Genomic DNA, 26,255 nt, shown 5'->3' with positions numbered 1-26,255 from the left:
ATTATTCTTCTGAATTATTTTCTCTGATGCTTAAAAATCACTTATCACTGCAGTTTTGATGACTTAAAAGCTTAAATGAAAGCCGTGGTGTTTAGATTGAGTTCTCTGACAATAGTAAAGCTGACAAGCACTAAAAAAATGTTTTGAGAAAAACCAAGCAAGAAAAATGCTGCTTCCAGAACTCTGTTCCAATAAGTAACTTATGAGAGGCACTTGTAAATTGTCATGTCTCTTGCCTTTGGGGAATTTCTTTACTGAACACCAGAGCCACAGTCCAACTAAAGGCTCCCCATGATGCTCTGCCACGCGTGCTGCAGTAAGAGTCCACTTCCTTCCCTAATAACCTGATTCCCCCTGCCCAGAAAGGAATGGGCATTGATGCAGAGCCCTATGTTTCCTGCCCAGCCCTCACCCTGTGATGGTTGAATAGTCGCTCGCTCACCGCAGGGGCATCCAGCATGGGAAAGCTCAGGGTCACACATGTCAAGGGCTCAATAGCAGCAGCGTATGGTGCTATAAAATTTAGCAACGCATATTTCTGGCTGGTGAACATTAACTCTCGGGGAGACCAATGCTGACATAAATAGCTTGGCTGAGTGCTTAATTGCCCAGTTAAAGGTTCCTTATATAGTCTAGTTATTTTTGCAGTGTAAACGTGTCTTTGTTGGTTGGTTTTGGTAAATCTAGAATGCTTGTGATTCTCTTGGAGGCAATATCTAAAGGTGTAAGAGAAGTCAAGAGCCTGGAGGTGACTTAACACCCATCCCCATGTGGAAATCTGTTGGCATCTTCCTTCTACTCAGTCAGATTCCAAGGAGCAGATATCCAGATCCTTAACTGACTAAAAACTGTATGATGCAGCCACCAAAGGAATTTGACTGCATTTTTCTACCTTTATCTGAAAACTCTTCCTTTAAAATCATATATTTAATGATTATGGGCAAAATATTGCTCTTTTTAGAAGTTAGGGTCACATGATTGTGATGTGTCTTAAATCCCAGGACCAGTGTACATACTCGGCTCCTTACATTATTCAGCCAGGTTCAGGAATGAGTTCCATGAGCTTGGCCCAGCTACGCACAGGGGTGCCTGTTTTCCCTCTAGCTCCCTTGGAGGACTTGCAAACTAACCGAAGCGATTGTTTATCATGGACAAACTTGAAATAGAGGACGTGCTTTTCAAAAATGCAGAATTTCCAATAAAATCAATATCTTTCTGTGGTTTCCAGGCCATCAAAATAAATGTGCATACCTATTCTGCCATTATTCTCTAAAAGAGGAATGATTATACACCAGTTAACTAAAAATGTATGTTTAAAAATATATGAAATATCACATGCATTTGTGAAAACTTCAGAAGTGACTGTTGTTTTCTGCTTTATCATGCTTCTTAGTATCCTAAAATGAGGGCATTATTTGATAACAAAAACTGCTTAATGAATCATGAAATAAATACTTTATTTATATCTCATAACTTGACCACATTTCACACATGTTGCTCTTCAGCACAAATGAAAAAAGAGAATTATCTTTCTCAAAAGGAAACTGAAAACAAAACTTCACTTAATATCATTTACCTTTTGAGCATTTATAATTTACCGAACTGTCAGGAAGAGCAATGTAGTCATATTTGAAAAGATTAATAAAATTGTTTTCCATTTTTATCCTAGCTAGAGAACGTTGCCCTTAAATTAAACATAGATTTAAAGTTAAAATTTATATATTTACATATTTTAAATAAAAACAATTTAGTGCACAGCCCAATTTTTTGACTCATAAATAATGAGTCAATATATATCCACCAGTAGTTTGCATGCAAGATATTTGTAAAATGAGAAAGATAGGGATGATCAATATTGGTAAGTATTTTCTTTCTCTCTAACTTTTGAAAGTCAGAATATCTGGTAATACTCATCAAAATTTACCAGAGAGTACTTAGATTTGAAAAAGTACCTCATCTTACAATTAAGAAACTGATTTTAAGGTGACTAAATGCCAAACTCAACGTCACTGAAGTGGCTTACAGAGACCTGGGACCAGATCTCAAGTTCCTATATCTCATCTAAGTGCTTCCTACAGTTACCATGCTGATTCTCCATTTTTCTTCAACATTGTCATTTTTAATATGGATTAACTTTAAATTTATCAGTACAATATTGTAAAATATATCTACAAAAATATGGAAAGACCTCTTCATTGAAAACTTATATACCCACAGCCTAGACCCTTCATGAACCCTACCTGTGTCTCTTAATCACCTGGTTTAGCTGATGCAGGGGAGCCAATTAAGCACTCTTCAGGTTAGCACTTGAATAAAAATAATGCATTCTTCTAATTGATTTAAGACTGTTTGTGTTTTATATAGTTAAATATTTCTCTTCAAAGGAAATATAGTTGGAACTTATTTTTAATATATGGATAAATTTTGCTTTTTACCCAGAAAATTTAAGCCATTTACATTTAATATGAACATTCAAATGGTTGAATATGTCTCTACTATTTTGTTTTCCTCTGTGTATGTCTCTTTGTTTTTGTACCTCTTTTACTCCTTTCTTGTCTGATGGTTAAAAATTTGTGTTTTTTAATTCTTATTTTAATCTTTCTTTCTTTCTTTCTTTGCTATGGCTATTTATCTCAGTTTTTGAAAGTGGTACTAGGGAATATTATATGATTAAGTAATTACAGTCAGTTTAAAGCTAATACTAAATAATTTCACATAATATGAAAAAATGCCCTTAGGTTTTGTTAAGCTGTGTACTCCCGTAGCTTATTTCACCTTATGTGTTGTTGCAGCTCATATATATTATTATAATCTCCATACACATTATCCTAGTGGTAATTTAAATTTTCTTCGAATGGTCATATTTGAAGAAAAAACTTAGATATGTCCAGATATTGATACTTCTTTATAAATCACAGATTTCACCCATCATTAAACATTGCAGATCATTCTTTAATATTTTTGTTAATAAAAAATAGTTTTGATTTCAAAGACGTGTCTTCATTTCACATTTATTCTTGAAGTCTATTTTCATGATATGTAAAATTTCAGGTTGATTTGGGGTTTTCCTCATTAACAGTTTAGGACATTTTTTCACACTCTTCTGTCTTCCATCATTTCTGACGAGAAATTAGTTGTTATCCATAGTTTTCACCTGGGTAATATGGTGTTTTATTCTTAGTGCTTTCAATATTTTCTTTAAGTTTGTATTTATCTGTGTTGTGTTTTAGTAGCTTTCTTCAATTTCTAAAGTTATATTTTTCAACAAATTTGGATAATGTTTGGAAATTATTTTTTCTGCCCTACTTTATCTTTTCATTCTGAAACTCCAATTACACTTGTGTTAGATAGTTTGATATTGTCTCTTGACTCTTAAAGAATTACATTTTTCTCTTCTTTTCCTTCTTATTGGTCATTTCTATTACATTTATTCTCTGGTTCCATGAGTCTTTTACCTGCCACCTTAAATTTTTTCTTAATCACATTCAATGAAACTTTGAAAGTTCAAGTATGATGTTTCAACAGTTCTATAAATTCTTTTTGATACTTTTTCTTATTTTTCACTTTTTCCTGAGTTTTTTTCTATTTTTTAATTGATTACTTTTTGATAACTATAATATATGAATTTAAAATCCTCTAATATATTTAATGTCTTATAACTGGTCTCATTGATAACTGCTTTCCTTTGAGTATGGTTCATTTGTTCCCATTTATTTATAGAGTACTTTTTGGATGATATTCAGCAAGTTGTGTAGGTAGGGGTGTGGTGATTCTGGATTGTGCTATATTCTTCCAGAGAAAGTTGATTGGTCTGCAGAGTGTGCAGTGAACTTGAATAAGCCTGAACTTTAACCTCAACAGCAGGGAGCAGCTGAAGTCTCCTCAGCCTCACCTTCTATTGGGGTACACGGGGAGCTAGAAGGCCAGGCAGGGACTGGGACAATTCACATGCAGCTCTTGGGCAGTGCTCTGTTTCCAGTACTTCTCTCTGCCCTATTGTCCACAGTTGTGATTACTGTAAACTCTGCCTTGGAGCATTTCAAGCCAGCAGCACTGAGTGTGTGTGCAGAGTCTAAAGGACCTGGGAGAAGCCAAGGCTGGGATGTCCTGTGAGATGCAGGAGTCTCCTCCAGGAGGCTTCCTTCACCCCAGCCTGGTGCCCTTTCAGCTTCTGCCTGCTTTGCCCACTCTCCTGCTTGCAGATGTGTAGGAAGTATTTATTCAGTAGGGCTAATTACCCATGGCACAAGGCAGAACCAAGTTAGAGTTAACTTTGTCCTCTACAGGAGTAGTGCATGATTTGATCCGTGTGAGAGCCAAGGTGCATTGCTCTGTCCTTGAAAGCACACCGCCGGCTCCAGTACTAACCTTTCATGAACCAGTTGTGTGATGTTTTTGTTTCTCACTTACAAAATGGAAAGGGTGACACTAGTATTAATCTTATAAGGGTGTTTTTGAGCACCAAATAAGATTATGTGCAAAGTGATCTGAACAGGAGCTGAGACACAGCAGTAACTGGATTCTGCGTAGTAACAGTTACGTAACACACACATTGGAAGTTTAGTGATTAACCATTATTAATATATTTCATTCTTTTATTTTAGAAATGCGTGTTGCATAACCCTTACCTCTGGAACTCAGGCTAACATTCACAGAGATTTTCATGCATTAACTTTAGCTCAAATCTTGTCCCACTGCCAAATTACAATCTTTCCTTGAAGGATTAAAGAGAAAATATAGACAGATGTGCTTAGGGACACCTGCCTTAGAGAAGTGACTGGACTTTGCTAACGAGAAATAAATTACTAAAATTTTGAGTTCTCTGCCTCTGGCCGCCTACTTTATGTGGATGATTCAGCTGCCTGGGCCATCTACTTGACCAGGCAGAGATTGCCAGTGGAGCAGGTCCTTATTCATTCGGGAAGAGGAGCTGTGCGGCTATGATCACAGCAGCCGGCCTGCTGGCCTGCATCTGGCTGCCTGACTTCCCTCCCATAATGTTACAGCTCCTGGTGAGCTATTACACATCACTTTAAAACAAATTTATAGTTTGGGCGATTACTTTTTCAACTCAAGAAAATAAACTAAAAATCAGTCAGCGAATGAAGCTTCTCTTTTTCCCCGGCCCACCTCGAGGCCCGTTTTTGCAGACGTGTGAATAGAAAATCCTGACTGCAGAGCAGAGAGGGAGGCTGCCTGCTTTTTTCAAGTCTGCAGCTGCCTCTGCTGCAAACCCAAGCTTTTAACATCTCGGGGTATTATGAAAATGACAGAAATTGTGGGGAAGGGATGCCTCAGGAAAAAGATTATAAACTTCACGACACTCATGAATCATCAGCCTATTTATTCAGACTAGAAACTTCCGTGATGTTCAGACTCCTTCTCTGTGGAGCTCGCTTGGCAGAGCCGGTAAAGCCTGAAATTCTGCCACGAGGACACCGCTTTACGCCCTATCTTTCCCTCGTTGTATTCTTTCAGTTTATGTGTGTTCCTCTTGGCAAGGATCAAATGGGGCTTTCCAAATGTTAGTAAAGAACTTTTACATGTTGTCATCTTACAGATGTAAATTAGCAATAATGACGATGTTCTATTTCAAAGCAGATATTTACAGGAAGGCATTAAAAGCAATTGAACCGAAAGCCTCAAGATGTAGCATGAAGCAATGCTTAGAAAAATATTACAAAAGCCATCGGTGCCTCTAGCTATGATATTTTATTCAATTTCATAAGTTTGAAAGTGTTTTTTCCCCCAGTGAGAGCCGGAAAGTGCCGCTGAATGGCTTTCTTCATTTTATGGTTTTTTTCTTTCTCTACAGGAGGATTGATGAGCAAAACCTTCCTTTATTTGTAATTGAATATTTATACCCAATATTTATTATTTTTTTCTCTCAAATAACTGTAGCTAAACTCCCCTTGAACTAAATTAAAAAGCAGGATGCAAATCATCTGTATATTGTGGCTGTAATTATGTAAAAATATGACTGTGTGTGTAGAAAGGCCTGGAAGGGAAGAGGCAGAAATTACTGTAATTACACGAGTGTGGCAGGAATTACAGAAGTGCACACACACGTGCACGTGCACACACTAATTAAATTCCATATAATGTTCCCTTATTGTTTGCATAATAGAATTGTTTAAAGTCTCGTAAAATTTCCCCACTGACAAAGGCCCTCGGGTCAAGCTGAAACCAAATTCCATAGCTTGGTTTTATTTTTTCATAGAAGTAGGAAAAGTGCTTTTTTTTACATTTTAAAATAAAAATAATTTTAGAAACCAAGTCAATTTGTAGTTTGTGGATGCTCCCTTCCAGTTCCCAATGCATTCCTCCAGATGAATCCAGTGAGTCCTTGTCCGTGGCTGGAGGGTGTTGGAGCCTCTGGCAAAGGCAGGGTCAGGACAGGCTGTGGGTCCGAGCCTGTGCATTCTGGCTCCCATTCCATGTCTGTCAAATTCTCATCCACAGGGGCTCAGATGCACGTCCCTGTGACCCCACTGTAATACCTTTGCATCTTTTCCTGCATCAGAGAAACCACAGGACATGGCTCCTTTCCCCCGCAAGGACCTCTGCTTCCAAAGTTGGGTGCCACTTCCTCCTTCCCCATGTCTCTCAGGGATTTTCCCTGGATGTCACCACCTGCTTTCTCCTAAACCTCTGCCACATGCATCTGCTTTGATTCCCTCCCCTCTCCTTTGGATGGGTGACACCTCTCTCTCTCTCTCTCTCTCTCTCTCTCTCTCTCTCTCTCTCTCTCTCTCTCTCTCTCCCTCCTTTTTCCCCTCATTGCTGCAACAAAATACCCAACACCCAGAATTGAGGAAGGCAAGGTTTATTTAGCTCAGTTTGAGGAGGTTTCAGTCCACAATCAGTTAGCTACGAGGCAGAGTGGTATGGCACTGGGCAACACTTCAAGGCAGCAGCCAGTAAGATCAGCCAGAACAAAATGGGAAGAGGAAGCCTCTTCTCCTCCTGTATAGTATATTCAGGCCATCCCCCCACTCCTGGGTGTGTGTGTGTGTGTAGCACACGAAATCCCTGCGTTCTCCTCTTGCAAGGATGAGGATGTTTACAAAGTAAGGATCCTGGCTCCCTATTAAGACGCTTAGTTAAACTTACAAACTTCTCAAGTTGATAACACTCTGCTTTGTCTCATGTGTCAGGATGATGCTTGCGTTAATCACTGGGTCACATACAGATATATATTGTGTAAATATGGGCGTGCATGCAGAGGTATACACACAAGCACAAACATGCACACTCCATTATACTGTGCACGTTTGATGCTAGGTCCTGCACTAATACATGCAAACTTGGCTTTAATTTTATCTAATCCACATAGAAACTATAGCAGGTAAAAAATTCTCATTGTCATTTTCTTTTTTAAGCAGAAAACCTCTGAGTCCCGAAGGCTGGCAACACTGTCCTTGATGCACATGGAAGACACATCACGCCACAGGGCTCGCCTTGCCCTGTGCTTGGTAACTGCTGGGCTGTGCCCTTCCCAGTGTCACCCACCAACTCCAATTCCCAAGCGCAACATGGACTCTCTGCAAGTCCTGTCCTAGCCAAGATTCCCATAGCCCTTTCCAGGGACGGAGCCCCAAGGACTTGAACACAATGCTGGCCGAAGGAGACAGATGCATTTTGCCTAAAACATCCCCTCTTCAGATCTGTCTCCTTCTTTGCAGTCACTCTTACTGCCCTTCCTTCCCATTCCAAACTCCACCAGTCACCTTTGTCCATTCCCCTGCTGCCCATATCCCCAATGTCACCAGAGTTCACTGGTTGATTTTTATCTTCAAAGACTTTGTCGATCTGTAAGAAAGAACACAGGTTCACCGGTGTGCTCACAGCACCGAGACCGCCAAGGGTGGATGAAGACCAACGGCAGGGACACTTCCATAAAATCAGATATCAGGTGCCTGCTGTGCGTAGGTGACATGAGGCCGTCCACTGCAGGAGAAAAGAAAACCTTTCCAACTGAAGAGAAATTAAAACCAAAGTCCATGTGCGTTCATGCACCTGAGCGTATGGTGAGTAAAATTTGTGTCAAAATTAAAAATATTTAAAACACACCTGAGCCCAGATCTTCTACATAACCAATAAACAGATAAAAAAAAAAAAAAAAAAAAAAAAAAAAAAAAAAAACTACTCAGACTCAAAGCAAAAGTGAGCAAAACACACCAAACACAAATGGACACAAGTCCAGAAACTTTTACTCCAGGCTGAACTGTAAGGATACCGCCCGAAGTGAATCTCCAAGCACACCCGATAATGAGCACAGGACCTGCTCACGATGACCAGCTGACCACAACTAACCTCATGGCACCCGCCTCTGGGCAGGCTCCAGCTTCCCCGGCTCAGTATCCTTGTCTCAGCACCTCTGCACTGCCAGGAGATTCCGCTCCTGTAGCCTCCACCCCACCCTCTGGAGAGGACTCCACGAAGTGGTAAGAAGGTCTTGCAGTGCCAGGGCCTGAGTTCCAGGCCACCTTCTCTGCAGCCCGGGCTGGTTCCTTACCATCTCTGAGCCTGGGTTTCTTCTCTCAGCTGTGGCTGACGGTTGAATCCAACTGATAAAGAGCTTGCAAACGCCAGTGAAATTAAACCTCAGCCAGGTGCATGGCCACATGCCTGCATTCTTGGGTCTGGGAGATTCCAGGCAGGAGGATCTCAAGTTTGAGCTCAACCTGGACAAATTAGAGAGATCCTGTCTTGAAATAAAAAATAAAATAAAACAAAAGGAGACTTCTGATGGATCTTACTACGAAGGCCAAGGTTCGGTTCTCAGTTCCAAACAAAAACAAGCTAAGTAGATTAATTTGGAAAGTGTGGCAACCCATGCTATAGTAGGCCACAGAGGTTTGGGGTTGTCATACAAATGCCTCTGTTTTTGTGATTAAACACCCTTCGTGGCTACTTCCTAGCTACCAAACCAAGCTCGGATGTAAGTGCTTAATTATTTCAAAGATAACCTCTTTTCAGCTCTGTCCTAGAACTCTTCTATCCCACTCGTGGGAAACTAAAGCAAGCCAGTGACGTAGTCACCTGCCTTGCTGTCCTGCAGCCCACAAGTCACCCTGCTGCTGCGAGACACACATTCCAGACCCTCAATGAAGAGACACTTCTGTCTGAAAGCCACTTTTTCATCATGCCTGTTGGGGATGCACCAGGCCTTCTGCAGAAGTATCCTGTCCTTTGGCAGCATCCTACAGGACTTCAGGCCTGAGTGACGCGAGTGTCACCCTCAGTCACATTTCTCTTTCCCAAGACTTTTAGCTCTAGAGTTGCAGGAATGTGCTCTCTCCTCTGATGTCAATTTGCTGTGCTTCATACATGTTTTTAAATTGTAAGGAGTGCAGAAACATAATTTGGATCATTAAGAGAACAATGTTTGCATTTACTAAAACAGAAAATGCATATTTGTATGCCATGGAAATTTCCAAGCACAAAACAACTCAGCTCAATTTTAACCAGTCACATGTCATTTGTCACTGATGGAATTTTTGTTACTGTGTGACTCTGCTCCCCCCTTTTTATTACAGACCCCGAAGATCATCTCTTTAGAATCAATAGCGTATTCAAACAGCAGAAGAAAAAAGTTTGAAAAATATTGTTTGGAACCTGGTCTATCCCTGTGGCCTGAATGTGGGCATTTGTTGAACCTGTGTTAAATAAGACTCCAGCCCACAGTAGGAATCCAACCAAATACAGATAATAATATTCGTAATTATAGTAATCTTTTTTGTAGTCTCTGTTACATCTTTTTTTCATGAAGTTTTATCTGAGTTTTTGTATCACAGAGGTACAGTTTATCTTCTCTATACTAAACAGTAAAGTTGAAGGGCCAAAGCTATCCTTGATTCAACTTCAGATTATTTTTATATTTTTCTTTTTCAAATAAATAAAATGAAATTTTCTGTAAGAGTAGATCACATTTTGGAAGTTACCACTTTGTCCACCTGTCTTCCTAATATTTTACAATACCACATAGACTGAATCTATTTCTTTCTATGCTAACAGTATTCTGTTCCTGAAAATATTCTAAATATTCAAAAGGTGATTCCCTGACAAGGAAAAGCATCTGCTAACTTAGGCAGCTCCCAAAGCAATATATGTTTGTGTTGCTAATGCCGATGATACCTCAGTAGCACCTTGGAGCTAATTAACAGACAGACAATTCCTGACTCTTGAAAGGTCTGCTTTCTCCCTCTGCATGACAAGCTCATTCCCTAGCTCTTTCTGTCATTAGCCTTCTCTCTCCCTGTTCACTACCTTACTTTGATTTTCATCAGAATGGTGGTCTTGACCAAGTTCTGGATCCCTTACTGGGACTTTCTGCCCCTAGTTTGTATTATTTTCATGAAAGCTACAAACTGATAAAACACTTCTGTGTCAACCAAGAGCAGTTTAAATAATTCTAGAGGAAGCAAACCCTGCTAATTTCCACCACTGATACGTGTTGAGAGATTTCAGTTTCTCTCTCTTTTGGTTTTTTTTTTTTTTTTTTTTTTTTTTTTTTAATTTAAGAGGAAAAAGAGAAAAACACAAAACTAACCAAAGCGGCGTAAGGGTACACGCAATACAGAACTACAAAACAAAACAAAACCAAAACAAAACAAAACAAAAAAACGTAACAGTAAGAAATTACCTGCTAGTAGATTACACACTATTTTCTTGAAAATAATTCCTCAAATCACAGTATCAAAGAACACAAGGTGGACATTCAAACAGGGAGACTGCAAACAGCTGTGTTCAATGTTCCAAAAACATTGATAAAGTCAGCTATTTAACACCCCCAAACACACTTGCTGTTATATCCGTTAGAGCTCTTTTTCTTTTCTTTTCTTTTTTTTCCCTCTCTTTTTTACAACAAAATTTACACATCTTGGATTTTATTACTCCTTAGTGCTTATTACTTTCTTTGGGGGGGGGAAGAATACAGTCAAATATGGCAAAACAAAGCTGTCAGTCAATACCAAGGATAGACATAGCACATGGTGTAGAACAGAGTACAAGTTTATCAACAATGGTTATCAACGTGGTCCCTTGTTTCCTTAAAAAGAATTGTCTATCTTATTAGATATTATAAAGTTGGACAAAACAGTAGAGAACAAGACCAATAAAACTTAGGCATTGTAAACATTACAGGACTTCCAAAGAAGACAATAGTCAAACCAGAATGGGTATCTTAGTGAATCTTATTGTCTTCGAAGTAGTTGCCTATGTCTTCAAACTTGATACTATCATATAGAATGGAACAGAGTCTAATCAGTCAAAACAAGATTGTGGGAGTACTACAGGACTTCAAAACAAGTTAATAGGAAATCGAAAAGAGTTACTATTTATATATCCTAATTTTTTTTTGAATTTTTTCTTTAAGACAAACATAAGAAATGACTAAATAATTTTTTTTTGAAACAGTAAGGGGGAGATTGAGATAAAACAGGACATAACAATATAATTTCATTTACACCTTATGCAGGAAGAGGTGGCCAGCTAGACGACTGGGGACCTTGGACTCCAGCAGAACTGAGTCAGATTTCAACTCTATCTGCGTGGGCTTTGTTCCTTTGGCTTATGCCACTTGCACATGTAGTATGAAGCAGCTCACGCAAAAAACAGAGGTGAAAGTCATCACCTCAAAGGTTGCCAGAGACCAGTTGTATGACTACCTCACTCTACTCCAGACCGGACTCATCTGGGGACCTCAGCCACCTTGATCTCCGTGGCCCCACGCTATGCCAGGCAATGTGGACTGATACAAGCTTCAGCCACCTCATCTAGAAATCAAATAACCTTTAACAATTTTGTTTCCATGGGAAAACACATTTTGAGCTGTAAGCAACTAATTTGCAAGCATCTGTTGGGAATGCGATTAAAATATCAGAGCGTCACATGCAGACAGTCATAATCTATGGGTTGCACCTAAATAATATAAAAAATACAAAATAAATAGCTGATTTTCCTGTTATTTTCCTTAATTTTAAGAATAATTTCAGTATTTCAAGTAGCCATGGAAATAAAGTTGGTGGCTGAGGTTAAAAAAAAAAAAAAAAAAAAAGATCAATTTTTCACTGAGTTTGTCCTAAGGGAACTAGGAGAGCGACTCCTGTAAACATTTACTGAGGGGCCTTCGGACTCCAAAGTGTGCAGCTACATTACAGTACTCAGGATGTACTCTTCGGTGGAGGGAAAACAGTGAGATGTTGATTTTTCTTACCCAGAAGACTGAGAAGACATTCCCTGCAAGCCGAAGTTACCTCTGCAAATGACTTTGCAGATATTTTTATTGTATTATAAAACTTGACATTTACATTCATGGGCTTAAGAAACCACAGATGGATATGCTTGTCATGCCTTCTCATTGGTTGGAAATGAGTTACCAGACTGAGCAAAGGCAGAACAAAGGGTGCACTTTGTCCCTAGCAAAGGAAACTACCAGTAAGAAAATACGGAAAGTTCTTGGTAAACTACAGAGCAGTCGTACTCAGCACTGACCTAGTCGTATTCCTGAGTTTCACAATGTTGTCATTGAATACTTGTATGTTGAGACCTCACATGACTCTCAAAAGTTTCATGTGTTCGCAGCGGGAACATTTGAAGGCTACTGGGTCAGAGGGCACTGTACTCACTAGAGGATCAGTCCCGAGATAAGTTCATAGCTGACCATGCTGTTAGGAGCTGGGGCCTGGGAGAAGAGGGAGCTCACTGGGGTACAATCTGGAAGGGCATACACTTGTCCACAGTTCCTCTCTTATTTCTCTGCCTCTTGGTTGCCACCAGGAAAGCAGGTGTCTTTCACCAGGCTCTGCTACCATATTTCTGCCTTGGATCCAGCCATCCATAGACTGAACTCTCTGGAACTACGAACTAAATAAAAGTCTTCTTTAAATTGCCAGTGCCAGGTATTATGCCCTAGTGACAGGAAACTACTAATACAAGCACTAAGTCTGTGACACAGACTGCACTGGGTACCCAGAATTCCTAAGAATAAAGCAAATTCCCTCCCTATGTATCTGTCACACAGGCTCATGTGACAGATACATAAACAACCATGCAGGTGGGAAACCAGTTAAATTCTATGCAGGGAAATCATTTGTTTTGCTACCATAAAATTCAGCAGCCAATCAACAAATCAGAAATTATTGGGGGTAGATGTGGTAAAAAGCTGAGTGTCAACAGTAATGATTTGGACCCTAAATGTCCTCCCTCAAAGGCTCACGCATTCAAAGCTTGGTCTCCAGGGTGGTGCTACTGGAAGTGATAGCTATTTTTAGGAGACGGGCTGAGGAACTTTTGGGTCACTTGAGGCAGCTGGAAAGGTGACTGTGAGACCCCAGCTACCCCCTTTGTGCTCTCCATGAAGTGAGCTGCTTGCTTCCTCACACTCCTGCTGTGGTGCTCAGTCTGGCCAAAAGCAGCAAGGACAGCTCCTCAGAGAATGATGTCTCCAAAGCTACGAGGCTACCACAGCATTTCCTCTTTGGAACGGATTGATCTCAGGATTTTGGTGAAGTAATGGAAAACCAGCACACCCTTACATCAGACACGGAGAAGTCTTTCAACAAAACATGGAAATAGAAAGCCTTTTGTCAGCATCCACAGCATCGGAGCACCTGCGTTTCTTCCCCATCCTTCTCTTGTAGGCACCACCATGGCGTGGTGTTCAGACATTGCCTGCAAAGGTTCATCAGATCTTCACCTCGCAGCTGCCCTGCCAGGCCCTGTAAAAAACAAGCATTCATAATGCTTGTTACTAATTCTTCAGGGTGGTTTAAATTTTCACTGAATAAAATTCTAAATTAGGGTATAATGAGTGGAATTTCTCAGGAGAACTGCTAATTTGAACAAGATATAGGAATGTCCCCTGTTGGTGGGTACTCACTAGTCCTTGGTGAAATCCTGCTTATGGGTGAATAAATCTAACTCAGCGTAAAACAGCTGGATTCAGCTTCACATGACTGAGATGGCTTTCTACCCAATAAAAAGAAAAATAGATTCATAAAAGTATGTGTGCAAGTACTATGATTTTGTGACTAATTGGTATGTGTTGGTCAGTTCTCTGGTTGCTAGGGCAAAATACCTGACACCCATGACTTAAAGGAGGAAATGGCTCACGATTGGGAGGCTTCAGTCCATGCTAAACTGGTTGCAAGATGGATACACATCATGTATCCTCTTCCCTCAGAAGAGCATGAGGGAACAAATCTGTGAACTTTATGACAGCCAGGAAAAGACACAGGCACAGAACAGTAGTGAGAGATGCACTTCCCAAAGGGCGCAGCGACCGCTAGCTCCAACTGGGATCCACCTCCGAACACCGCATTCAACTCTGCACACTGGGAGCCTGATCCACAGAGGATCCCATCACCTCGTCACCTCTCCTGGAGTCCCTTATTCCGGTCAAGCTGACACTTAATATTGACTGGCACAAGTGTAAAATATTTAGCTAGACACAATGAAAGTTTCTTGAGTGGAATCAACAATTAAACTCAGAAATGGGGGGGGTGGATTTTTAAACCTCCAACGAGCTATGCAAAAGCTTTTTAAACTGAGCTACCTCTTCATCCCACTTCTTCACTTCCTGCACACTCCTTTTCTTTCAAACTCACAGACATGGCCACTCATCTAAAGTGTCCTCTGTGTAGAGTCTTTTCTTATTCCACAAAATAAGAGCTCCGCACAACCAGGACACAGATCCAGGAAGCCAGTGATCTCCCCGCCTAAACCAATACTTGGTTTCACCCAAATGATTAAAATGATTCTGTGTTTTCATTAAGGGGAGCGGTTGGATTCCACTTTAATGTGTCCTAGACTCATGTCTGGCTTTGGTGGCAGAACCCATTATAAAACTCTAAATTTTGGTAAAATTAATCAGCATGACTCACAGTGGCCTCGAGTGGCAATTATTCTAATTGTGTTGCTTGGGAGAAAGTTTGTACTGCTTGGCTGGGCCCAAACATATAGTTGAATAAATGATTCTTAAAATAGTTAATTACAGAGGCACAGGCTAATATCGTGGTAGTCAGTTATCAGAACTGCCCAAATTACAGACCAGAAACAGTTTGGGCACAGACAGAGTGAGGCTCAGTAGAGTGATAGAAGTGATTATCCCTAAAAATATTTAGTCTCCAGAATGCTGTTCTGTGTTTAGCAAGATCTATGCCCACTCTTGGGGACCCTACGTGGAAAAGCAACATGAACTCATCCATATGTTACACATTCATTAAAACCAGGCAATGTCATGCAATCATGAATTAAATTGGGACATCTGGAAAAAGCAATGCTGGGATTTACAGGTTTTTGTGATTTTCCCTTATCAAAAAATAATGGAAGTCATAGTTCTGATTTTTATTTGATTAAAAGAATTATTTCATTGTCTTAATTGGAAAGGTATGGAACACTTTTGAATTGCGGTCGCATGGGTCAGCTCTGGTAATGGCGTCTGCTAATTTGGCATTGTTAGTGGCTGCGTTCTCCCCACCATACATATTTTTAGTCAGAAAGTATTTAGTTGAGCAGTTTTTCTTTAATTTCTGCTTTTTTTTTTTTTCGGAGAGCTTTTTACTGAAAATGTGTTGAGAATTTTTATTGCTTTTATGCCTGAATTTCCTCAAGTAACCCGGTTTTTAAGTATGATTTGGGTAAAGACATTTTAGAATCCCTGTGGAACTGTTCAGTTTGGAAAACATCCTATAGACATGATTTGCTGGAGGCAAGATCCCATTACAGATTAGAAGTCTATACCAAGACAATAGAAAAAGATTATAGTTTCTTCAAATCAAAAAGGGAAGACATTTTTAATCTTGTTCTTCTTTTTTTTAATGGAACCTGGAAGATGGATTACAAACTTGGCTGTAATGGAAAGCACATTCCCCAAGCCGAGTAAAACGCCATGCCCCTCACACCCACCATTTTCAGGGACACCCACTCACAGGTACCTGCCAGGGACTCACAGAAATCCCTTCCAGGGAAGAGTGGTTGATTTGTGTTGAGCGACCCTAGTGATGAGCCAGGAAAATGAATGAGATGAAGTTAAACTTTCACTTCTCCAAAATGGGCATTAAACAAATTCAAACCGGCCGGCGTACTTCCCACCACCTGCTCTCTGAAGTGTGCTTCTTGACTATTTATAAGTGATCACAGAGAAGCAAAATCCAGTGACATGAAGAGGAAACAAATACACTTAGAAACCCTCTTCTAACTTATGCAGGGAGCCTATTAGCACAACTAACAGTGATTTTTGTTGTATGCCTGTCACTCCAGTGAGTCTGTGAACCCTGCACAGTGCTTGGCACTTGGTGAGTTTCCCCCAAATTGCACTACAGTCATTCCTTGTCTTGTATTCAAACAAAATAAAAAACAAGGACTTTTATGGTTTCATTTTCTAGTTGAAAACACCTTACTTTTTCCACACTATTACAGAAGCTAACATTTTTTTTGTGTGTGTGGCGGCTTCCTTCAGTGCTCACCATTTTGTGTTTCAGAGGAATATTATAGATTTTGCTCATGGAACATGCAGATATTGACTGTAAAAAGCAAAGATCTGTATTGTACAGACGTACATCTACTTCTTCCAGAAGAACTTCTTATGGTCACCTTCTGAGCTCTCCACTTGAGTTGAATGAAAGACAAAATAAATGTTTTGTATTGTATCGGTGCAAAAGCAGCAAAGAAAAGAACTCAAGAGCACATGCACGGCATTCTGTACCCTCACGCTCAGGCAGTGTCACTGAATCCAGATCTGAAACAAGGATAAACCACACTTATCACACAGAAGTGCAGCTGATGCCTACTGCTCCAGCGTTGCCTGTGTTTAGGTGAAGGACAGAGAGAAGCCAGGGGTAGGGCATGCACTCCGAAGCGCTTCCGGGAGCAGACTGCTGTGACATCCCCTTCCTTCCCTGATTCCCCAGAAGTTCCCATTACTGAAGTCACAATAGCTAGCTCTGTATTCCCTAACTGAATAAAGATGTCAAATTATTTATTCACCCTGAAGATAGTCAGATTCTCAGCTGGCCCTTACCAGTACAGCCCCACAACAGTCACACCCTGACATTGGCATCTGGAAAGACCTCCTCCCTGGGGCCCTGAGGCCTCTGGAACTGCTGCTCAGACCCCACCCAAGAGCTTCCAGCATGCAGTGTAGCCTCCTTTCCAGGGCTCCGCTCCAGCCCAGTGGCTGACATTCATTCGTCATGGCCAGGCCCCCGGCCCCAGTGGTTTTCAATCTGTTTAATGTTATCCTTGATTCAAGCCAAGCACTGCCCCTCCAGAAAGCCTGAAGAGGAGAAAAGCTCTCCTCAGCCTGTGAACCTGCAGAAGTGTGCAGATATTCAGTAACTGCCTGAGGAAAGACAGGTCAGGATGGGTGGTTTTGCTAAGTGATCTCCCCAACGGTGATGGTGGCCAGCACAGAGAACTCCACATGTAGTCTGCTGGCCACTTCCTCAACTACTCTATGTCATGAACATGTTCCACCCTGTTGAGTTGCAGTTTACCTGTTCCCCAGTCTGCTCCCCTGCCGAGGAGCTGAAATCCTGGTGATTCTAGGTTTCCATCTGTCCAGGGCTCCACATGCTATCTTGCCATAGCGAGTTTTTAACAGATGTGGAAGGAATACTCAGTAAAAGTCTGAACTGAGTCAGTAAACATGGAGCAGGGCAGGAAGCAGCACTGCTCTGCATGTGTGGTGGCTGCAGAGAGCTTTTTCAGTGAATGGATGCTGGGCGACTTCTCCAGCTTTCTTGGAAACATCTCCTTTAAATATTTAAAAAAAATTCTTCTGCAATCTTGTTTATGTTTGAATTTGTTCCACGAAAATAGAAAGATAATTTATTCAGAAAAACAGAGTCTTTCAAAGTTTTGCTTTGTTTTCTCAAAGAGATCTCACTATCACCTTGTATGCACAGGAGCCCAATACTTCCTTTACCTGAGCTACCACCAAAATGCACCAACCCATTCCCAGGGTCCTGGAATGTCTTTGAAAATTTAACCCCAAAAGGGCATCACCATCTAGTATAGCAAGATACTGTATGTTGCTTGAAGAACTAGAGGGAAATACCTCTCCCTTTCACTTACTTTTGAGGCATAAGATCTGAATTCTTTCACACTGGTCAGCTACTACTAGTCAGTTTTCCATTGCTATAATACCTAAACCTGGGGGGGGGTGAAGAAAAAAGATTTATTTAGCTCACAGTTTTGGAAGCAGGAGGTCCAAAAGCATGGCACCAGCTCCCACAGCCTGGCCCCTGGCTGAGTCATGCTGTGAACCATGGCATTAAGCAGAGCGGCAGGTAAAAAGGAGAATTTGTGTGGCAAGACAAAGCCAGCAGAACAGAGAAGATCCATGCTGGCTCTTTGTGACGGTCCTCTCTGAGAACAAACCAGAACTCCATCAATTCCTTCCAAGGCCAGCACTGTGGAAGATGTAATTCCACCCCTCACTAGCCCAGCTTCTTAAAATTGGCTCACCACTTCCCATACCACTATCACTGTGAGGACAAAGTTCCCAGCACTCAGTCTCCTGGGGATATACTCTGAACAAAGCAGGACTTTGTTTGGTATCTCCTATATGTCTCTGATGTACTTGCAGGATGGTGGCACAGTAGGAAGGACAGATCTATGACCTGTGTGAAGAGGAGCCATGACCCCTTGAGGTCAGAACAAGTCATGCATTTCACTCAAAGATGAATGGAGAGTGAGGGCCAGTGTGAGAATAGGGGAGGCTGCAGGTGTCAAAAGCTCCACCAGAGTCCATGAGGCGCCCAGGTGAATGCACTGGGCCATTTGCTCATGATGGGGAGCACAGTCAGGCTCTGAGGAGCTCAGGTCTGGAGGCTGTGGAGCACTCTTTCTCCTGTGGTGTCACACTCACCCAACCAAGGAAACTTCCTCTAATAATCCCAGAGCACAGCACATGAAAGACATACAGCACAGAGATCTCCCTAGGTCCAAATCTGAAGAGTAGCCATTGGGAGATCCTACCCATGAGCAGAGGTGATCCAAGAAGTGGAGGGCCAGTGATGCTCTGCAGAAGGGGCCCCTGCCCCATGAATAATAACAGCATTCAGTATCAGTGAAAAGGAAAGTTCAGGCACCCACCCCGTGCTAACGTGGAAAAACCTCCGTGCCCATGGAGGGTCCTTCCAGTCACAAACAGGCAAACCAAGTGGCATCATGTTAGGAGGGCATAGATGCAGCTGAAGATGCAGGACTGAGAGGAGACACGCACAGGTGTCCATGCTTGACGTGCGGCCTGGCAGAGACCCCAGACTCCTATGGATGCCCCAGCTTGAGGGGGTCATAGAAATCATCTAGCCTCGTCTTCTTATTTTAGAAATGAGACCAAGTGAGGTCATCAGCTTCCTCAAGCCTACCACCAAACTGGAATTTGCCATGCTTCAATCTTGGTGATGGCTCTCCTTAACTCAAGCCAGTTTGGCCATTGTAGGTGATGGAAAGGGATTTTATTTAAAAATAAAGCAAGATGGGGTGTGGTGGTTCATGCCTACAATCCAAGCACTAGTGAGGCAGGGCAGGAGGATCATTGCAAGTTTGAGACCAGCCTGGGCTACAAAGTGAGCTCAAGGTCAACCTGAACTGAACAGTGAGACCCTGTCTCGAAAACACAAAACAAAACAAAAACACAGAAAAACAATATCATTGTTGGTAGCTAAAGCTTTTTCAAGTACTCAGTCCAGCTTCTGCATCCACAGGATGAGTCCCTTTGGTAGGACAGGTCAGGTAAGTACCCCAAATGTCCGGTGGCACCACCTTGCCCTCCAGCTTGGTACATTTTAGGGGTTGTGGAACCTTGAAGAGGAGAGGCATAGCAGGCAGTGCCTGGGCAACTGGTAGTGGGGACCCAGCTGTGAGGGGGGCACTTTACTGCATCCTGTGCTCACCACCAGGAAGCACAGCCTGACCACAGCTTACAAGTGAAGCAGCCAAGGTACCATGGACAGAGGCCATCTGAACCCTGAACCAACAGGAACCTTCGCTTTTTATAAATTTACTCTCATGAGCAACTATTTCTAAGATGATAATATGTAATCTATTAACAGGTGATTTCTTACTGGTTTTTTTTTTTTTTGTAGTTCTGTATTATGTGTACCCTTACACCGCTTTGTTTTGTTTTGTGTTTTTCTCTTTTTCCTTTTAAATAAAATTAAAAAAAAAATAAAAATAAAAAAAATAAATTTATTCTCAGAGGGATTTCTTACCGGAATGCAAAGCTGACCAACACAGTGGCCCAAATAAAAGGCCACAGAGACTTTGTATCTCGAGGCTCGAAATGTGGAAGTTTTAAATTGGTGTCACCCAACTGAGTAGAGATTTATTCAATTAGCATCAGGAATTAATAGTGTAAGACATCAGTTACTAACTGAATACTTGCTCTGGGGTCGCTATCATGCCTGTCTTTCCTCCTCTGACTCTTCTGTAGATGCTAGCATAACATTACTTTGCAGATGCTTGCTGAGTCTTAAGTCAGCAGATGCAGTACTGAGATCTGCACTCAGCTCTGCAGATTCTGAAGCCCAGGATTTCTGCCGCAAATTCATAATTCCACCAGAAAAGCCCCGGCGGAGTGATGGCATTGCAACCTGCAAAGACAGAGAATTGTTTCTCCAGGAGTCGCCTAAGAGACAAGGCAGGGTAGGGATCAACTGCCATTGTTTGTCAAGCAAGGAAACAGATAAAAAGAAGTAGAAGCAAATGGGGAAGGGTGGGAGATAAAACCGTGCAGCGACTTGGTCACTTTATCCCTGCTCTGAAGCCTGGAAGCAGCAGTGAGGTACTTAGCCAACAGTACTAGGCTGAGCACAAAGCAGGAGCTCACCTCCCTGAGCAGAACAAGGAGTAGGCTGAAACTCAAAAGAATCTGATTTCAACTTTTGTTACACTTCTTTCAGAATGTTTTATTAAACACCTAGTGCGGAGATCTCCTGAACTTCCATTTCTTGAGAATTTTGATTTAGTTATAGAGGAACCAACTTTCAGTTCTGTTTTGTTCACCAGAAAACTCACGCAGCCACCTTGCCAGGCATCCGGATGAGACAGAAACAGTGTCAGGTGCTCAGCCATGAGCTAGCCGTGCAGCCCCAGCCTTTCCTCCTGGATTTGGAACATCCCTTGCCCCCCAAGGACAGCGACATGAAGGAAAGTTCCCCTAATGTAGAGATTTCCTGTCTCAATCCTGTCTTAAGTGTCAGGGACAAGGTGGGCAGTGCCTGGGAGCCTGAATCACACATCTAGGGGGTGCTGGCTTCCAGCCTGCGGTTGGGCGAGGAGGTCTGGAAGTTCAGAGCACGCCATTCCTGGCTTCTCTCTTCAGATTCCCTGTGTCCTAGGTGACGAGAGGGACGATACCTCTCCTCCTCTCAGGTGTGGATCACTCATGAAGTCCCTGCAGGCACCCACAGATCCTCTCCACTGAGGACAGCACCTTCTGCAACATCCTGAATTTGGGTTCATGGTGGCAGCAACTAGAAACAGAGGAGGGCAGCTTCCAGGGCCTGGGGACATGGGGTCAGGCACGAGAAGGCACTGAGAGCCCGTTATGAGGGTTTAACACAGCAAGGATGTGAGATTCTTTAAAATGGAAATGGGGCCTTTTCTCTAGTGTGGTCAGCCCTGACCTGTGGTCCTGGGAATGAGGAGCCTGTGGTCACTAATGGAGATTTCAAGGCTGCAAATATAAATGAGGACAGGAAAATAACGCAAAGGAAACACAAAAAACGAATTCAGAGCCAGTGAGCACTAAACTGGATAAAGGATGGAGTTTCACAATCCCCTGCGAGCAGAGAAGAGTTATGTGTTAGCTTGTTTCTAAGACTACGGAATTCCTCAAAAACTACAGAATCCATTTTGAGAAGTAAGCACTGATGAAAAGTCAAAGAAAGAGTTAAAAAAAATACAGTAAAAATGCATACAAATGTATAATAAATAGCAATAATTGGAGCCATATTTTTTCTTTTTTTTTTTTTTTTTTTTTTCTGTTGTACTGGGGATCGAACTCAAGACCTCACACTTGCCAGGCAGGCACTTATGCCGCTAAGCTAAATCTCCAGCCCAAAGCCATATTTTTCAAAGCCTACTTCAAGAAATCAAATATGGATTTTTTAAAGAATCACTTTTTTTTTTTTAATATTGAGGATCAAACTCATGACCTTGCGCTTGCCAAGCAGGTTCTTAAAACCACTGAGCTAAATCCCTACCCCACACTATTACTTTTACAGGAAAAAAATAAGATTAAGAGAAAATTTCACATTTACTGGCATAGTTACAAAAACATGAAAGAGCAAGTTACAGTGATTTCCAGAATTTAGAAGTCGAGCTGACTTGACTTGAAACCAGATTTAAGCACACACATACACATGCACAAAATACACACAACACAGCATACATGTCTAAATGGAAGTGGGAGAGATATAGAGTTAATATCATCCATCATTAATATTTGTAGTATAGAAATCATTTCTCTATTTGGCTGTCATAAAAATATACTAAGCATAATAAACAGCTGACATATTTTGTATCTTTCTTATCACATATTCTTCTACAATATTATTTTTCTTATGAACATAACATTCCATCTCACAAATGTACCGCTTTAATGAATGAATTGCCTGATGATTGGATCATTAACTTGCTTGTTTCCCCACTATTATCAGCTATGCTGTGATGTATACTACTGTCTAAATTCATGAATGAATATATCCTTGGAGCCAAATCTTGGATTTCTTAGAACAGGCCAAATACATTTTAAAGCATCTGAGAAAAATTACTATCAAAAGTGTTGAAGAAAAAAAGTGTTGACCCAAGAACACTACTGACAATTATGGGCCAGTTCTGCCCTGCAGATTTCCTTCAGATCTTGCTCGATCTGAGTCTGATGGGAGAGGGCATAGTCTCATTCTATCACTAGTGAGATTTACATGGCTATTGGGTGCTTTAATCTATTGCTCTGTGAGTAGTCTGTCTGCATCCAGGTGAGATTTTTTTCCCCCAAGTTGAGAGAATGCTTGAGTTTCCCTCCTGAGCTTTGTGGTCTCCATGCTGGGCTGACTTTTCTGGGGATCCCTGGGCTGCTGCGTTTCCAAGATGCAGCTCTGCGCTTGCTGTTTCTGTCTTCTCCTCACTTACTTCTTCTTTTCTCTGCATTTATTTAATGGCTTAATGTAAAGTTTCTTGAGATGAAAGGACAATTTATTTATTTTCATTGTGACCCATAAGCCAGGGTTCCTGTCTGTTTTACTCGCCGTTAATGTTGTGTTGGGAATATTGTCACAAGAAATGAAAATTTTAAATTAATTAATGAACATTTAAGCATAGGAAATCTTGAAATTGTCCTCTGAACTATGAGTTCAGCTATTATCTCCATTTTTCAGCAAGAATGATTTCACTTCTAACTAAGTTTGGCAATTTCTATTATTAACCTTGTGTATGCATTTTACAGAATTCCTTTCTTCTTACATAATAAAGGATTATAAGTTGACTGATTTTTGCCTACAATAACCAGTGATGTCTCTATAGATTTCAGCTTGGAGTGATGATGGGTCTAGCACTAGAGTTTTTTTCAGAGACTGTGACAATTATAACTCAACACAGTTTAATTTTATTTACTTTTTGCTCTGCTAAATGATTAATTTTTCATTTGCCTCATACTTCAATTTGCATAGTCTTCACAAATCTGTCTCTGTGTAGTTCCTTGCGATAAAGAGAAAAATAGACTTCAATTAGGTGAAACTCAACAGATACTGCCCTAACCCAGGGGGCCAAGACACCCTCTGCAGTCACAGGACGTGTGGCTCCTGGGGGCTCCCGTGGTTGAGGGGAGGTCCTGATTGGGTGGTATTCCTGTCTACGCTGCATTCTGGTCCCATCCAAGAAAACACTTACAGAGCAAGGACCTAGCCTGCTCTCCAAGTGTCCACGTCACGAGGCCCATGTTATGGTCCAGGAACCACAAAGTTCTGAAAGCCACCAAGGGGACCCTGCTTAGGATCATGGGATAGAAAAGCTGCCAGTGGAAAGACGAGTGACGGGTGACACGTCTTCAGTGAATGTCACGGTCCCTGTGCTGCCTCTGGGACTTTGACCGGTGTGACCTGACTAAGGAAGACGTGAAGTGGAGCACTTGCTGTGAGGCAGGGGGAGCTACACTGTGTGTGCAATGCTTGTAAGGACCCTGCAGATGATTCTAAAGAAGAAAGGTTAAAACTGTTTACAAGTCTGATGGGATCTCTCCTTTCCAGACTATGCTATCCAAGGAAAATCTCTTACCTTATCGACTTTAGTTTCCTTATCAGTAAATCCCAAATAACAGCTATGTCACAGGATTATTCTCAGAAATAAATAATGTATAAACTCTCTTGGCTTTTCCTGTGAGTTATGTTCTGCATAGACGTGAAGAAGATGAAGAATGAGGGGAGCAGGAGACAGGATAGATGGCTGAATTTTTCTTGCTTCATCACTGCCATCTGTATGATTTAAGTCCTCAAAATGTACTTAAATTCTGAGAGTTGTTTCAAGGAGTTGAAAACCGGATAATAGCTGAACTCCTTCTTCAGAGGACAGAGTCAACGTTTAAATCAATTGTGCCTTGAGGGATGTATTAGGAAACTTCAAAATCCCATGAAAGTTCAGAGACTTGGGGCACCTCAAACCACCACCATTCTCAATGCTGTCTGCCCTTGAAGAAAAACTCACTTAGCATTTGTTTAAAGTGAGTAATGAATGTGAATCACCAACAAAGGCATCAGAGGCCCCATAGGGTGAGCACCTTTAAGACCATTCTGCAGACAGAAGCTGTAAATAACAAACTAGGTATTGGACCAGTGGAGGCTGTTGCAGGAGAACCTATAAGATGTCAGAAAGTCTAATGACTTCATCCTGGAGCAGAGCTTTTGGGGACATCTCAGCATCTCAGGTCATCCCATGACTCAGGGAGCCACGGTGCAGGGCTGCTGGATCACATGAAGTGGGACTCTGACTTCCTTGGGGAATCCACAGCAAGTGGGGGACAAAACTAAAGAGCTGGCAAGGTTCACAGTGTGTGAGCCCTGCCCAGGAGACGCTTTAGCTTTGCCCCCAGAAGCTGGCTCTTCACCTGGTGCTTGTCAGAAACACCGACTCCCAGGCAGCATTCCAGACTCTCTAAGGATCTGATTTTAACATGGTCCCCAAGTGATATGTGTACCATAAACACGAGAAACTCTGCTGTGCAAGGATTTCTTTACTTCAGGTCTACTAGGCCTGGTGTCTAGGCATCATGGTTGCAACGCTGGGGTAGGGGCACAGTGGAATAACTTGTGCTTTGTCGGCATTTGGTGTTCTCACATGCTCTTCCCACGTGGTTCTCATAAAAACCCACGGAGTTGGGCTTAAGTGCAACCCTGTCTCTTTGGACCTCCTCCCCCTCTTCCCATCAGAAAGGAGGGATGAGTTCAGGATTTGCGACCACACAGCATGAGGCCCAGGGTCCATGAGGGCACATTATACTCGGACAATACAAAAGAAAGAACGGTAAGGGTTCTAACTTGAAAATGACGACTACATGATGTGATAGACTTGTTCATCAGCCAGGTTCACTCATTCATAACATATGAATCACCAAATCGGGTTGCATGTAGTAAGTACGTAATTTTACTGTCAATAAAAATTTACAGCTAATGTTAAATACAGGGGGAATCAGGGAGAGGGCTTCATTGTGCGGCCAAAGTAAATGCGCAGAAATGAATGCAGAGAAGACAGCTCCTGTTTATTTGCAAGTTAGTCCTGACTTTCTCCCCTAAAAGCTCTAGAGAGCTAGCGACATCTCTATTCCACATCTCTATTCTAGTATCACCGCCTGCTGTTGTGACCCCACCCACCTCGTGAAGGACCTGGTACCTAAAACGTTACTTAGCTGATGCAGGGGATCTCATGGCTTGAAACTGAGCTGAATAGGTATTCTATAAAGATCACAATGCATTTTTCATTGTTTTAACATGTTGCTCATACCTTGATCTGCAATTTTGGAAAACAGTGATTCCTCAAACAGTCACATGTGTGCATGCCACGTGACCCAGCTGTGCTACTCCTAGATACTTTCCCAATAAAATCAAAATATGCATGAACATAAATATTCGTAAGAGAAGTCTACAGCAGTTTGCTTCCATTGTCAGTTCTCAAACACTAGCAATGACCCAAATGCCGCTTGTTGGTAGTTGAGTGACTTGGTGATAGAACAGTACTCAGCAGTTAAAAGG

This window comes from Cavia porcellus, unplaced genomic scaffold (assembly GCF_034190915.1).
Source record: "Cavia porcellus strain 051 isolate PalLab524CR breed Dunkin Hartley unplaced genomic scaffold, mCavPor4.1 scaffold_18, whole genome shotgun sequence".
Classification (NCBI taxonomy): Eukaryota; Metazoa; Chordata; class Mammalia; order Rodentia; family Caviidae; genus Cavia; species Cavia porcellus.
This window is presented reverse-complemented; position numbering follows the sequence as displayed.